The sequence below is a fragment of the Dipteris shenzhenensis genome, chromosome 10 (assembly GCF_047967505.1).
Source record: "Dipteris shenzhenensis isolate YYH24624 ecotype China chromosome 10, Dip_SZ_1.0, whole genome shotgun sequence".
Taxonomy (NCBI): Eukaryota; Viridiplantae; Streptophyta; class Polypodiopsida; order Gleicheniales; family Dipteridaceae; genus Dipteris; species Dipteris shenzhenensis.
In genome coordinates, this window is record NC_141605.1 from 39,360,224 (window position 1) to 39,376,853 (window position 16,630).

A 16,630-nucleotide genomic window follows, 5' to 3' on the forward strand; every position below is an offset into this window, starting at 1 on the left:
AGCCATAAGTGAGATAAAGATAAGCAAGCAATGTGTAATAAGTAATCAGAATATTATGTATACATAGTTGAAAGATAATTGTTTAGAGAGAAAGTGATGGAGAACATTAGTTCTATTACATATGGCACAAAATTATTGCATATTGATTGGTCATTTGTTTGCATAAGTTGATATCTTTTTTTATTCCCAACGAAAAAGACTTCTATTAAGTATGAAGAAAGGCCCAAGAGCAGTCTTTAGGCAAGAGTACATCATGAATAGCATGAGAAAAACTAGAGAGGATCAAGATGGGCACCTCCCCATTTGTAAGCCCCCATATGAGGAGAGTGTGGGGGAGGTGGACCAGGATAGGATGGGGCTGCCATATGGATAGCACATTGGCTGTCATGTGGGCAGCATACATTCAAAGAAGATGCTTAAAAAGGGGGTGCCACATGGGCAACACATAGAATGCCATGTGGGTAACATACACAGGAAAAACCGTGGCATGGTAGAGCTCTCCTGAAGGACAAAACTGGTACGGGACTACCACGTGACGTTTAGGAACAAGGGAGTAGATCTATATAGGTGTTCCAATGTTGAAGGTGACATCAGCATCCCAGAATTCAGCAGGTATTGTACGGATGGCATGTGTCGGAGTGTTTGTACCTATTGTGTGGAGGTGCAGTAAGGGTTTCTAGGCAGGGAAACATCCAAGGGCAAGTCGATATGCAGGGCAACTATTCTGGCTTGGAAAGGAGCTGGAGAAGACCTCGACTAGGGACTGTAAAGGGCATTGACCACTAGTAGACTGCCACATGGCCATGCGAGACATGGAGGGTAGTCAATTGGCTACATGTGGGGTTGTGCCCACAGACCAGTAGATTGGCCCCATAGATTGTTGGGTCGGCTTGTTTGGGTTAGTTATTTTAGGGGCCATATGGGCCTATAAAAGGAGAGCTCTTGGGGCTCATTACTCATCCATTCGAAGAGCAGGGTGGAGAAGCATCTCAGCAGGGTTCGAGGCTTCATCTAGGAGGACTTGGAGCAGCAAAGCATCAAGCTAAGTGCAGTAGAAAAAGCTCAAGGGAGTCCACCATTTGGTTGTCTACCAGGGAAGCAGGAAGACGGATCAAAGGGGGATCTTGTGCCTTGCCTTACTTGTGGTTATCTAGCAAGGTCAAGTTGAAGGTGTGTTTGTGGGGCACGATGACGAGGCCCACCTAAGCTCATAGGTAGCATGCAAGCAAAGTGTTTTGGGAGTGCCACAAAGGTAGGAGAATAACTGTTGTTTATGTCTCCGGGTTCACATTTAGATAGCACTCACGAGGGATTCACTAGTAGTAATAAGGAGGCGTCACCTGCGTGCAATAAATATATGAAAATTCCCCTTATCTACCCCCTATTTATGGGACGTTACCTTATAAAATGTACCTTCCTTCTCTTATATAATCCCCCTCCCTTACACTTACGTGGTACCATACGATAAACCCTAGTGGACCCCCCGAGATAGCACTCTACTACTAGAGGGTGATACATTGGACATTACTTTTGTATTGTGTGCATTGTCCATTTACTTGCTGCACTCATATGCTAAGTACACATAAGGAAAGAAGTTTTGGATTCCATATTGCACCATTGTGTGAGTTCCCGGGCTAGATAATCGACCCTCCAAGATTAGTTTCCATTTCACTATCATTTCTAACAACATCTCCACTCTATGAGGAAAGTAGTCCTCTTAGAAGAGGCAACCTTGGAAGACCCCTGCATAACCAAATGACCATCAAAGTTTGTATAGTATATGTCCAAAGACTAGCCAATGTGTGAGAGGGGTGGAGGGAACTTGTGCACTTAGATCTCCACATATACCAAACTGAAATGATTGATATGATCTTCAACATGTGTCCATCGAAGCATGTGCAGGTTTGTAGGAGGGAGGAATAGAATCCAGAGAGCATGGCTCAACCAAATGAGATCAAAATAAAAAAGACTACGAGGAGTTATGCATCTCATGAAACACCTGATTCATTGCTAGAGAAAGCCACACCACTAAGCCTTGGGTAATGTAGAGTGGAGGGAGCGCAAAAGTCTCACGATCCATTTCGAGGTAACCTTTGCTTGTCTGCAACCCCATAAACAATGTTGAATGAAGTCCTTAACAGGGAGGCAATGTGAGCAAGTAGAGGGTTTTACAAACTTGGACCTTCACTGATTTATTGCAATCCTAAAGCGCATGTTTATTTCCTATGGGCATCCCTACAAAGTTCAAGCTACAAGGTCTATCCTCATGCAAAGTAGACAAGGACATGAGAGAGTCATACATCATGTTTCTCATATTCTAGATTGGCCTATAAACTACTGTTAGTTGGACAAATGGTTGACAATGACTATGATGTGTTGTTGAACAAAAGGGGTGTTTCAATCATAGAAGATAAAGCAAGAAACAATCTTCTTGCTAGAGGCATTAAAGTCGGAAGGCTACTTATTATACCTACAGATTTGCTAGAGGCATTAAAGTGGAAGGCTATTTATTATACCTACAGATTTGCTAGCTCACCAAGTTAACAACTCATATCAAGGAAGCATGCATGCAGTGAGCATCCTATGGCACAAAAGATTTGGGCATTTAAATTACAAGAGTCTTGCTTCCATGAAGCAAAAAAACATAGTTACCAGATTACCTTCATCGCAAGATCCTCATCAGGTTTGAGAGTTAGTTGTATGGGCAAACAACATTGATATAATTTTCCAACTTTTGAATCCAAGTCAACATGTTCAACAACTTCTTCAGGGATCATGATATTAGAAGAAAGTTAACATGCAGGCCACCCAAAAAAATGGTGGTGTTGAAAAGAAAAATAGATTTATCTCTAAAATACTCCAATGTACGATGGCTGAGAAGATTCTCAAACATGGTTATTGGGATGAAGCATGTAACACAATAGGGTACCTCATGAACAAGTCTCCAACTATTGCTTTATGGAATGTTACGTGGATGAGAAGCTTCTCACACATGGTTATTGGGATGAAGCATGTAACACAATAGGTACCTCAAGAATAGGTCTCCAACTATTGCTTTATGGAATGTTACAATTGAAGAGGAGTTTACATGTAAAAAGCCTAGAATTTTTCATCTTAGGACTTTTGGCTCTCTATCTTATGCTCATGTTCTAGATTAGTTGAGACAAAAGCTAGATGCCCAGTCTCAAAAGTATATTCTCACTGGCTATAGTGATGAGAGCAAAGCCTACAGGTTGTGGGATCCTCCTACAAAGTAGTTTTGTCTCTCTAGAGATGTTATCGTTGATGAAAGCAATAGCTACTATTGTAGTTTTGCCTACTCCAATGCCCATGGAGCCTTTTAGAAGTGTGTCTTATGACTAGCTAGCCGTGAACAATCCAAAATTACTCCAACAAACTCTTTACAAATCCAATGATTGCATCATGAAAAGGAAAGGTTGTTATGTAAACAATAGTTATTGATACATATTTTATAGATAGCTCTTTTGCATAGCTCAGAGCCATGATAGGAAAGTTCTTGACAGGTGGACTACTACCACCAATTAATCTTGTATGACAAAGGTCATGGATATCCATGAATCTACATCTTTTCAAGAGGTTGTAAAATAGCTTGAATGATAGGCTACCATCGATAAAGAGTATCAGGTAATCATGGAAAACCACACAAGGACACTTGACGATTTGCCTCAAGTAAAACACAACATTGGTTGTAAATGGGTTTACAAGATTCCATAGATGATCAAAGGATCAAGTACAAGGCTAGACTTGTTTCTAAGGGTTACTCTTAGGAGTATGATACAAATTACAAGGAGACATTTGTTCCCATTGCTAAAATGACAACAGTGAGGACTATTATTACCGTAGCAACCCATTTTCAATTGCCCATGTATAATATGAATATCAAAAATGCCTTCGTTAATGGGTACCTAAATGGTTGAAGTAGGTTTCTATGCAATGGAATGCATCTGTTGATCTATCTCTCAACATCCTTCAGATTACAAGAGTATTGTAGTAATAATTATCCATGTGGATGATTTACTGATTATAGGTACATGTAGATAGTTGCATGCTGATGTCAAAGCAAAGTTGACATCAAAAATTTCCATGAAATATTTGGGCCAGTTGCATTATTTTCTTGGTAAAGAAATATAGAGGGTCTAATTTCCATATTATGTGTACTTAGTTCACAGTAGCTTCAGATGATGGATGCCACGGCGACGCTCTTATGGAGAGCAACATGAAGTTGTCATATATATACAATTTCCATATTATGTGTACTTAGTTCACAGTAGCTTCAGATGATGGATGCCACGGCGACGCTCTTATGGAGAGCAACATATATATGACAACTTCATGTTGCTCTCCATAAGAGCGTCGCCGTGGCATCCATCATCTGAAGCTACTGTGAACTAAGTTCACATAATATGGAAATTAGACCCTCCATATTTCTTTATATATATATACATAAAACTATATAACCCCGATATATAATTGAGTAAAGGTGCCATTGCTCGCCTAAATTGCGAGAAGTACTAAAAAATTTGCACCTGCTCGCTCGCCTAGGTTTGTTCTCCCAAACTGCGGCTGCTTGCCTAAAATTTTCACTCATTTGTATGATGCTATTATGTATGAAAGTCTTCTAAATAGTCTTGGATTTTTGCATAGCACATGCCATTTTTAAGGTTTCTCTACACTCTATTCTATTCTTTTCTAGTCTTTTTAATGCTAGTTTTTGTATTATTGTTTTATATATGAATGCAACAGTATTTTGGGATTTGTTTATGTAATTGTGATCCTCTTTGTAATCTTTAACTTGTGCCAAAGAACAAATTAGATAACTTGAAATTCTAATTTCAAGGCTTTCACCCAAAAAAATAGTAATTTCAAGGTTAAGCGAGGGCTCTAAAAAATACTACCTATAGAAATCTACTTGCCAAGAGTAAACATGGCCATCACCAAAGTATATTTTGGGAATCAATGATGCATATTCAAGATGTGAAATGCAATAAGAATCGTGAGAAGAGTCAAAGAAAGTTTGAGGTTGTAAGAGAGTGACCAACCCAAACCCCAATGCTAGAAGTTGCAGTCTACTTCTTCCTTTGTTCTACGGATGGGGGGAAGGAGAGGGTGTTGGATATGGTTTCACACAGAGGCCCAAAAGGGCTCGTATTTGGAAGATGACTTGAACTCCCAAACCCTCAACCCATAGAACAAGAAGTCGACCCTGACAACTTAGTCGGCACTCCCTTGCAATATGAGCTCGATAACACACTGTGACTGATCAGCACGTTGTAAATCATATGGGTAATTTTCCATGATTTTGGTCACTCCCTAAGTTTTAGATCGAGTTGTTTTATAAATGGTGTTGCAAGTAAGTAACGGTAACCTGTAGTTGGAAGGAAAAGAGTCAAGAGAAGATGCACAACAAGGGCAAGCATGGAGAAAAGGCTGGTGAACATCACATTGAGGATTAATGGGGCAACGTGGGGAAGCTAGATCAACAGATGCATGGGAGCGATCTGATGCGAGCGAGTGGAGGGCCTGAAGTATTGTCACAAAATTAGTTGGTGTTCATGGACAGGTAGTGAAGGAGAAGACAAAAAGTATGCCTCACTTGCCTACAATATACCTACATCTCCTCCAGCCAAATGGGCACACGCATACAGATTACATGTATCCAAGACAAAAGAGAGGTCTCAAGTTCCTCAATGACTAAAACATGGAACAAGAATTTCAAATACATACACAAAAAAGGTTAGAAATATGCAATCAAGTGTAACATAGAAACTCGATGATTGTATTAATAAACTCGTGTGATAAGACTACGTCAGGTCAAGTATCCCATAAGTCTTCAAAAAAGGTTAGAAACATGTAACTGATTGTTCCAAAGAAATTCAATGTCTGCATTGATGCACTCGTGTAATAAGACAACATCAAGTCAAGTATCCCACAAGTCTATATGTGGATGCATGAAGGCTGCATTTCCTCACTAAGCACCCATAAGAGGGTGTGCTAGCCTTGATTCTGACACTTGGTGAAGAATAGGGCGAACGGTTACGAGTCCCTTGAAAGACGGCCTCGAGGAGAGATGGTTGGCTAGTGGATGAGCTATTGACTAATGCCAATGCAAAGAAGATGATGGGACACACCAATTGCCACACAATTGTCAAGATTGGCAGTAGGTCATTGGGAGGAGGGTAAGCACTACGACTAAATCCACAAGACACAATGTACGAGAAAGCAACTCCTCATTTCCAACACTTGAAACTCTAATCACTCTACCCCTTCTATGGGAATGCAAACCTACACATGTAAAAAGTGGGCCTCCATGCCAAGTACACCCCACGTCCTTATGGACTCCGTGGCAAAGGTAGGGTTATAGAATCTTTAGCACAGTCTTTAATGTAAACACCAAAAAATAAAATAGCTTCAAATAGACACAATTATGGTTTTCCATGTTACATTGATATAGGCATCCAAGTTTCATGAGAACGACTTCCACCTTTCAATAAGAAAACTAGAACATTCCACTTAAAACAAAAACCCTGTAAGTCCTTAGAAAATTACATTGTATTCAAACACTTTTTCTACTGACTCTCAAGTTTTGATTCTGAAGTCCCTATTTATCTTTTTCGTGGTATTAGAGAACATTTTTAATGTACACATGGCACTAAAGTTTGAATTTTGTTTTGTATCTTGCTTCTTCTATTACAGCTTAGGAGATTGATCTTTACAAGAATTCCATTTGGTTAGATTTGTGTATGGCCATCTAAGGCCAAAAAATGGCCTATGGGACCCTTGAAAGCATACATAATCTTCTCCAACAAGGGAAGGTAGCAATGTAGAAACAAGTGCCAGATGGAACAACAAACACAGCCATATGCACATCCATCTTGGTAGAGGCCCAATCCTCGTTTGGCTGTGACAGATATATTGACATCTTCAAAAGCCCCCAAGGGTCCATATGACCAAAAGTAATCTAGTGTTCCATGAGGGGAGAGAAAGAAAGAAAGAAATATTACGTCTTCAAAAGAATGAAGGGCTCTAAAATACAATGACTCCATAGGAAATTGAGCCATTTAAAAAAAATGGTCACTCGCCTCTTCGGTACTTCGCTAGTGGATTCCTTGGTGGGTGGATGCTGTGTGAGCCTAGGAGTGCCACGTGTCAAGGTGGCAGTGGAGGACATTTCCTTGTCACCATAGATGTTAGAGATCAATACAAGTACAAGCTTGGTCTCCCAATGCATGATTGTCACAGGGCAGCCTAACCATTGCTTGAGATGTCTCAATTTCTGGCATTACGCAGCATTGCCCCTGTTTTCGGTGACATGACTGACACGGTCTCTACCTCACCACCTCTAGTGTAAAGCTCAGATGGGCCACCAGTGGCAAAGGAGGAGGTTTGCTCAAGCTGAAAAAATCAGGAGAAGGCACGCAGGTCGATGCGACCATGCCTGATGTGGAGGCTGACTAGAAACATTTTTTCCATGAATGAACATCTCTAAGTGCTCCTACTTGAGAACAACATAAGGCAGGACTGATCATATAAGGTAGAGTAGATTAATAAATCGACTTCAGCCTTCCTTTGATGAAGGTGCCACAAGGTTGCCACCACATGCACCGAAGTTCACAAGAGTGCTTCAATTGTTTTCATGATGGCAAGAGATGTAATCTAGCCACCATAATTGAGCCGACCCCGTGAACTTGGTGCTGACCTCTACCACACAATATGCCCAACCTATTGAATGTGGTTTGGCACGTGCAATTCCATGTGAGGGTAGCATATCCATCAATCCTACAATGGCTGGCTAAGCTCAGCCCTCACAATCAGCTACAACCTCCTGAGGGAGGTCAAAACAGGGTGAAAATACAGCATCAAAGTGCATGCCACTCAAGACAAAGGAGCAGCCAAACATGGACCAAGAGAGGGCCCGAGACATGGGCTAGGGCTAGCCTAGAAGGCCGACCAAAAATGGTCAGTTGGCCCTCTAGAAAGGGCCGACCAGTTAATTCAGGTCAGCCGACCACCTACCATCGTACCCCCCTTCTTCACCTATGAATAGGCCCTCCTACCTCCTCATTCATCATCTCCCAGAGCTGCAAGGGCTTCCAGCAATTGGTTGCCTGCACCCCCTGCCTTGTCCCTCATTAGATCTGCTCTCCTCCTGCATCTTCCAGCAGCAGTGCAGCCCTCCCTTGGAGGCGCCTACCTGCAACAGCATAGTATAGTTAAGATCTGGACATCCAGAACAGATCCAGCCATCTTCTAGTCAGATCTACTGTAGATCTGGGAACAACAGTAGCTAGTATACAACATTCAGTGGGTAGTCATCTGCCTCAGTTCCAACATGGAGATCAGGGCACATCTACTGTGGCCATCATCCCACATCAGCAGTATCTCAGTCGCATGATACATTGATTTGTATCCATTTTTGTATCCATGTACAATCAGTTAGTCAGGCATTTATGGCAGCACTTGTAATTATATGAAGATATCTGGTGTTCCTTGTGTCCTTTATGCATGCATTCAACATATGCTTCGGCACTGCAGCACAGTAATTCGGCCCACACTATGCAACATATCACTTCTTCATCTCTTTCTTCGAAGAGTGAAATCCTCAAAAAACAACATATATGTGAGGAGAAGAAACGTAAAAAGCAGGACTGGGTGACCGCTGCTGCAGTATCTTAGAGTCCAATTTGTCCGTTGTGCAATGGTATCTTCCGTTCCGGGGACATATCTCCATACGCATCACAACATTGTGAGGTTTGTCACTATTTGTGGAGGGACCCTTGTTGTCCTTTGTACCTGCTTGTCACATCCCGAGCTCTAGAAGTAGAGGGTAGAGGGACTCGGGACTTTGGCTTGAGCCTAGGCTTGAATCTAGACCTAAATCGGACTCACTTGGAGTTGAACCAAAGCCTACATTGTGCTTTGGATACCAGCAAGGAACTCCGTAAAATTTTGCTGCTCCATCCTTGTTTGGAAATGAGTTTTCAAACACACCTCTCTCCGATTGCATTGCTACTTATTTTCTTAGGAAAAAGAAAGAAATTTAAGTTCAAACAGCTCAAACCAAATCAGGCTACAATTGTAAGTTCAAGATTGCACAAGAAGTTGTGTGTAACTTGGGAGAAATGGATTGGTGTGTAGAATCATGCAATATGCTGCCGCATCACCTTCCTATGTTTCAGGAGTTGAACGAAGGCCTACAATCTGCTCTGGATAGTTACAAGGATCTCCAGTTTTGACAGACCTCTCTCTTCAGTTGTGTTGCTACTTCTTTTCTTTGGAGAAAAGGAAACAAATTATGCTCAAACAGTACAATTATAAGCTGCAAGGTTGGAACAAGTTGTGTCACTTTGGAGTGGGGAGAATCGTGTGACATGCCACTGCGTCGAGCTTCCTGTGTTCCAGAACACAACTGTTGGGCTTGAACCAAAGCACGGATACCGCTGTGATTACTAGACTCTTTACAACTGAATTAAAGTGCAGGAAATCACTCTCAAATGACTAGCAGACAGAGAATTATAGTCTAAACCTGAGATAGAGAGGAGAGAAGGAGAAAAGTGGTCATTGGCTTAGTAGAACAACACTGAAATACAATGCAGCAGCGTGCTGTTGTAGAACAGTAAAATCAAAAGGACTTACCACTCCTGGATCTGATCTGAACCAAGGTGCCTCTGCTGTGGACTGTTGCTGCCCTGGTTTGTAGAGAATTCAGCAACCAAAGGAGAGACAAACTGAAGAGGAAAAGGGAGGACAGATGTGGCTACTGATGCCTACATATTGATGCTATATTAAGAGCTGGCCTGCATCAAAGTCACTATGGAAAAGAATGAGCACGCTTCCAACCTGTCATGATGACTCATGACTTTCGGTCATCTCCAGTGCATTCATACAGCAGTCATAAAAGGGCCTTTGCCGTGGGTGTATTAGTGATTGCTACAACCATAAGCATCGCCAAGTTTGTACTTGTGCCACTGTCCAAGCTCCAACCTGTCTGAAGAAAAATATAAAGCAATGAAAATGTCCAGTGTAATATACTTATACTCAATTACAGTTTTAAGGATACTCATATGAAGCTGACTAATTCTGTCATTTACCATGTTTTTGAAAGCACCAGAAACATAGCTTTATTTAGAATGATCATTTCTATATGCAGGCTACAGATTCTGTGTGCCTGTTCGATTACAAACCACTCTGTAGAGTATATAGCCACACTAAGAGTATATAGCTGCACTATAAAAGCTGTTGCTGTCGAGACAATGTTCATCACTAGAACCGAGCCTTCTCTCATAACTCATAATTCAGAAGATCTTCAATTTTGAACATCTCTTGCAGCTTGCATTCTTGGAGAGAGTGTAACTTGCTGTGCAGATCCTTCTTGGGGTCATTGAAAAATGGAGTTCTGGAAGCCTTGACAACTTGTCTAAGCTGATCCTGCAGGCTGGCCTCCAGTTTGAAAGCATTCAAGCCCTTCACAACCATAGCAGTTTGAAGCTCTCTCTCTGCTTTGAACCAAGCTTTGCACGCCTGAACAGCTGGTCTCTTCTTTTCCACTTTTTCCCCTTGATCTACTTGAATCTCCATAGGATCATCCACAGGCTGCTCACTGCTTTCATTCTCAATCTCCTCCAGAGATGGGCTTGGAAGCATATTTCTTCACAGAGGATTCAATCTTCTGTGAATCCACCAGATAGGCCCTTGCTTTCTTGTGTTCATCTGACGTCACATTCATATACAAGCTCAGATATGGCAACTTCAATGCTACAGCAAACCCTGCATATTGAGGAGAAATCTTGGCGAGACATATGTCTGTGCCATCCTGTTTCCTCAACTTCACCTGACAATAGATAACCGTTAGATTGTCCATTGTCACCTCCTCATTCTCACCACCAGTAAAGGCAAAGATCAATAAATCAACTCCCCATGTGTGTTTACCACATATAACTGCACAGTGGCGCTCAAAGCACTTCAGAGCATCATCAAATGTCAGATCAGAGGTCTTCTTATAAATCCTGTGAAATGAGTTAAAATGCAATCGAGCTTTGGTTAGCAGCCTTTCCTTCTCAGTCAGCTCCCGATTTCCTTTCCGAATCAGCTCCGACAATGACTCTCCAGCCAAGTGCTTGCAGAAATCATCCACAGTGCACCAGCCATCACCCTTATCTGCTTCACTCATGGCATTTAGCAGGATGATCCTAGCTGCAAGCTCCCCTGTATATCCTCTATCAATCCAGCCAGCTGCAAGCCCAGTCACTAATGCACCATAAAGTTCTCGACTCCTTTCCTTTCTATGCAGATAGCTCATGGCCTCAGCTGCAGCCTTTGCAACTATTGGCTCAATGCTCCATGCCGTCCACACGAGTTGAGGCAATAAGAAGTTGGTGGGGTAGCTATGTGTGGTAGTTTATTAGGTGCACAAGCAATAGGAAACAAGCATTGAGACATGGAGCTTGCATGTGCTAATGTATGGGAAATTCTTATAATGGCAGTGCTACAATCCAAAGGTAGGTGTAGAGGTGAGCAATTTATTGATCGATTACATGCACGCTGGCGTCGTGCATGCTCGCGCACCGGAGAAATCGCAAGGTATCGTGGTTTTTAACACTCTTCTGGTTGTTTGCTTGTGAGATCGGTCTTTGGATTTCACTTGTTATTGGTTCATTTTGTGTATTACAGGCATAGAAGAGCATGAAACACCAGCGGTTGCTAATCTCGCCAGAGGTGAGAAATTTTCAGACTCCACTGAAGAAAGGTAAAGATTTCCGACTCTAGCTCTCATTTCCCCTTCTTGTGGTCTGTCAGAAAGGGCATTCGAGCCGGAATACCGGAACCTGGACAATGTCCACACTTTGCATCAGGCGTTGACGTACATATTGGAGGGGGAAGGTTATGCTCCAGTTGCCGGCCGCTTCCAGTCTAGTGGCTGGGGGAAGACCAGGACGGTGTGTGAATTGTGGCGGCAAGGGGTATGGGTTGTGTATTGTTCGTTTGCATCTGGGAGACTCGGCTATCCCAAAAGGTCCTGGATTGCAGATTGGTTCTGTCAAGAAGCAAACCATTGTCTCCGCAATTTTGAGGGCGTACAAGGGCAGCTGGAGTGCATGAACTTCTCTTTGGCTTACTTCATTGCATGCCTTACAGTATTGTCAGACATGGTCAGGAATGGGGAAACCAAACAAGGATTTGTGACGAAGATGAGGAAATACGGCCACGACTATTGGAAGCAACTTCTGGAAGGGATAGCACCCCGTCTCAAAGATGTGGCAGGAAGCCAGGATAATAAGGAGCTTATATGGACCAGCTGGGAAAAGGACGCTAAAATGATATTTCCCAAAAGGTATTTTCCCACATGATGGCAAGTTGCAGGTTTTATTTGTTTTTGATGAAGCTAGCCATCTGGTGAGAAATCTTGATGACCAAAACTCCTTCCCTTCCATCAGAAGATCAGCCCGTTCCATGTCAGAATGTGGAGCTCTATCGCTGTTCATGGATACATCCTCTGAAATAACAAATTTTGCAGCTCCAGACTGGGCTGATCCATCTGACCGTGTATCTGCCGGTAAATATATGCTAGCACCCCCGATCTGGGGGTGCTTCTCAGCAGATGTCTTGGAGAAGGATTTGCAGCTGCTCTTCTCCACTAGTAGAATGTTCAACAACATTGTTAGACCCTACTGGGTTGTGAGATATGGACGGGCTTTGTGATATGAGGCAGTCTGCCTTCAAGGAGGTGTACCAACTTGCTCGCGATAAATGGGCTGAGTACATCACTAGGCCAACTCCAGGTACCGTCATCCCAGAAGATGCAGCACTGGCTTTGTTAGGAGCCAGCATTGGGCTTGATGTTGATCCCCGTTCTAAACTAGCCTCAAAACTGGTGGCCAACAATCTCCTCACAGTTGTTTCTGTTTAAAATGTCCACAAAAAGAAAAGGCATCACAACTTAAGTACACCACTTCTTCAAAACTTTGGAACCCCATTTCATTAAAAAATTTGCAAGCTCCAACTTAACAAAAAAAGAAAAGCATGGCACAAAGGAGATGGGTGTCAACACTTGAAAGATGGCAAGGCAATGCCATCATGAAAAGAACATGCAAACCAATTGGTAAGCCAATGTGATGTAATCTAGATTAATGCTTGAGAGAGAGAGAGAGAGAGAGAGAGAGAGAGAGAGAGAGAGAGATCATGATGGACAAAATTAGCTTTTATTGAAGAAGAATATAAGCATGTATCTACAAAGGTGGATGTGGAGAAGCATCGAGTGGTAGTGATCAACTATGATAACTCTACTTCCCTTGAAGATTTGGCTCTTTGGACAATCCTTTCTTCAATCAAAGGTCGTCAATGCACGAATCCATCAACTTCCTGCATTTCATTACTTCAATGTGAACATTGCATACATCATGATCAAGGACACTATCATCAAGGAAGGAATTCAACTTTCGTCAATGAGCAAATCTTCACCGATTTCAACTGCCCCGCCTACATCAATGAACGTGACAAAAGCATTAGTCAACATCTAAGGAGCTCATTCGATTACGTTGTCATTAGGGACTTGTCCCACTTAGCTCTAGAAAAATGATTTCAGCCCAATTACAAAGACTCCGAAGTCCTCTAGCTCTTTTTATTATTCATAACCCAAGGAATGTCCATTCGATAGTTAACTTTAAACTAACATAAACATTGCCAAGAGTTGCATTGTGGTTTCATTAATGTTTGTATCATGGATGACCTATTATTCAGCTCCACTTCATATCCAATTATTGCGCTCTCTAACATCGCATGTAAGTGCTACAGAGCAAAATTAACCTTGAGAACATATTCATATATCAATTGAAACCGTTTTAGTTATGTGCGGGCTTGCGTGCATTCTTAGCCCAGAATCCGCTTGGCTTTTGTTTGGCCTGGCCCTTAAGCGAACGAAAAAGATGAATGATGTTTGCTCTGCACTTCCTTTCTAAATTGACATACCAAATACTCCTACACTTGCGACCTAACCACCATAAGAATATTTGTGAAGAGCAAAACAAACTACCATCCTCTAGCTGCACTGTGAGCGGGTGGCCGATAGTTGGTAAACTAAATGGAGGCTACTCTTTTGAAGGCTAAGGAAGGGTTCTCAACAGGAATGCAACACAACCTTTGCTCCAACAAATGATAACACAGGCTGGCCATTAGCTTTATCGAGATAAATTTGAGCAGTTAAGAAAAGAAATATACAAAATCAAAATGCAATAAAAGCCATCCACGCTTTTGAGTTTTGGGTTCACTCCATGGGCAAGGGATTATCTGAGAGAGAGAGAGAGAGAGAGAGATTACGTCAAGAGCGGGATGATATCTGATTTGATTTGTCGGGGTCTCTGATTGCTACAATCGAGCTGTGGGTGTGAGTAGAGGAGGGCAAATGATTCTTATACGCTAGCCTTTTGCTCATTTCTGTAGAGTCCCAGGTCTTGCTTGTTTCCAGAGGTTCTTGATTGATTCAAGGAGATCGTGGATGTTCGCATCAGCTTGTTGTTTGCTGCAGTTGATAGTGGGTCTGCCATCAGTAAGAGAGGTCAATCTTGGTACGTGAGCAGCTTTGCTTTTGCTCATTTGAGTAGATTGTGCGCGGTGTTTTTTAGCTCACAAGCTCTTGTACATCCCAGGAATTCACAAGGGGCTACTCATCTTCATTTACAACTTCTCCTCGCTCCAGTGATTGTAGGGGAGGCCGTTTTGGTTCATGGTAGTACCACCAGCTTGTGAGTGGTGATTTGAATTACAGGATATTTGCTCGCTTTGTGGGAGGTTGTTGCTAGTCACATTGGTATTTTGGGCTCTACATGTGATGCTGTAAGTAGCGGAGGAAAGTGAACCTTATTCTAGGAGCTTTTGTTCACTTCCAAATTGTGGATGATCACAAGGTTTCCGAGAAGATGTTCATTATTGGTCATTTTGAGTCATTAGCATTTCTACATGCAACTCCTACATGCGAATTCTACATACGAGTTCTATATGCAACTCCTACATGCAACACACTATTCAAAATTTTTGGACTTGTGTAAAGTCCAATTTGAGAAATGGACTAAAAAACAGTCCAAAAATTTTGAATATACTAGTAATGTTGTTTTTTAACTAGATTTGCCAACTCAAAACAAAAGATTTAATGATTTTTAACTAGATTTGCCAACTCAAAACAAAAGATTTAATGATTTTGAACTAGATTTGCCAACTCAAAACAAAAGATTTAATGATTAAGTACTAAGAACATCAATGCATAACCAAATCTCTTACAAAGGTGGTCTACATAAACATCTTCATAACTTCACAAAAATCTCTTACAAAGTGGTCTACATAAACATCTTCATAACTTCTTGTGAATTGAGCAACTATCACCTAAGAACATCAATACATGACCAATAATAGATGACCAATTTTCTTACAAAGTGGTCTACATAAACATCTTCATAATCGCCTAAGAACATCAATAGATGACCAATAATAGATGACCAATTCTCTTGGAAAGGTGGTGTAAATAAACACCTTTATGTATAAGTGGTGTGCACACACCTTTATGACCATTTCTTTTAGAAAGGTGGTATACATAAAGCCCTTAGAAAGGTAGTGTAGATAAATCCTTTTATGTGTAAGTAGTGTACATATACACCACACTTGGTATTAAAAAACACCGTTAAGTATAAAATGGCCCTCATAAACAATCTTTATACACAATAATGAGAGCAAAGAAATCAAAAAAGTAGTAAACTTTTTATTAGATATTAGCTTTACATAGAAGTCCAAAACTTGTGATTACAAAGCCGTTAGCGAACATGTTACTCAGTACCAATGTCCTCAATGCCAGGCCCTTGACTACCAGGGTCCTGACTAATAGGCTGCTCTAAGACTAGAGTCTCAGTAGCAAGGTCCTTACTAGTTTGCTCTTCAGTTCCAAGCACCTGACTAGTAGGCTGCTCTAGAGTCTCATGACCAAGTTCTTGGTAAGTAGGGACCTGGCTACTAGGTTCCTGACTAGTAGGCTGCTCTGGAGTCTGTAAGGTCATGGTTGAAGAACCATCTATGCCTCCTGGTAACTCCTCCTGGTCATGCTTTGCCTCGTCCATACCTTCTTTGAGTAAGGCTTCCTTGCTTGATCCACTTGCCTGTCCTTCACCCAAGATCGATCCACTTGCCTGTCCTTCATCCAAGATCAAGGATGCCTTCCTCACTTTTAATTTTAAGGGAAGTGCTTCCACCTCTTTAGCCTTACCTTTACCTGTGATGTGCTGTACTACTGTAACTTCTTGCTGCCGCGAACCTTCCCGTATGATGAGTGGAACCTCCTTGACTCTAGTTGACAATTGATCACCCTTATTCTTTGTGCGGATTTCTTCTTGCCGTAAGTCATCGGATGCAGAGCTTTCATCCTCATCATCACCTGAGCTAGAATCATCACCCTCAGACTCACTACCCTCTTCTTTGACATTTTCCTCCTCAAAGAAAGTAGTGCAACTGTAATATGTGTCAAAGAACTCAATTTGATGGGGGGTATCAATGACATTTACATTTTTACCTTGGCGTAGCAATTTCTCAGCAGCAAAACCCATTCGATACAATGCTACTTCCCACCCATCATTCA

General features: G+C 41.8%; 2 pseudogenes; one reads left to right on the forward strand and one right to left on the reverse strand.

Annotated features, from left to right (window-relative positions):
* Positions 1-10,299: 10,299 nt before the first annotated feature.
* Positions 10,300-11,457, reverse strand: LOC147897799 (uncharacterized; annotated as a pseudogene).
* An 84-nt stretch (positions 11,458-11,541) lies between these two features.
* On the forward strand, positions 11,542-12,925 carry LOC147897800 (uncharacterized; annotated as a pseudogene).
* The last annotated feature ends 3,705 nt before the right edge of the window (positions 12,926-16,630 follow it).